This window comes from Pteropus vampyrus, unplaced genomic scaffold (assembly GCF_000151845.1).
Source record: "Pteropus vampyrus isolate Shadow unplaced genomic scaffold, Pvam_2.0 Scaffold77, whole genome shotgun sequence".
Classification (NCBI taxonomy): Eukaryota; Metazoa; Chordata; class Mammalia; order Chiroptera; family Pteropodidae; genus Pteropus; species Pteropus vampyrus.
In genome coordinates this window covers 6552701-6552988 of record NW_011888858.1, presented here as the reverse complement: position 1 = coordinate 6552988, position 288 = coordinate 6552701, and the positions used below count along the sequence as shown (strand labels likewise).

General features: G+C 41.3%; 1 protein-coding gene across 4 annotated transcripts in view; it reads right to left on the bottom strand.

Moving 5' to 3' along the window:
• The window catches only part of TEC (tec protein tyrosine kinase), a 137836-nt gene that overhangs the window by 70740 nt on the left and 66808 nt on the right, over positions 1-288 (bottom strand). The gene's annotated exons all lie outside the window — the stretch shown is intronic.

Here is a 288-nt window from a genome sequence, read left to right as displayed (position 1 = left end):
GGAGAAAAATGGATAAACACAGTGGGAACTTCAATGAAAAGAAGGAAAATATAAGAAAGTACCAAATAGAAGTCACAGAGCTAAATAATACAGTAAATAAACTGAAAAATAATACACTAGAGGAGTTCAACATCAGACTAGATGAAGCAGAAGGGATCGGTGACCTCAAAGACCAGGCAGTGTGTGGAGAGCAGTTTGTAGTTGTAGAGAGAGGTTTGTAAGCTGACAAGGTCCTTGCAAACTGTGAAGGCGACCAAGGGTTACTTCGCCTCCACAAATCCTCCACCG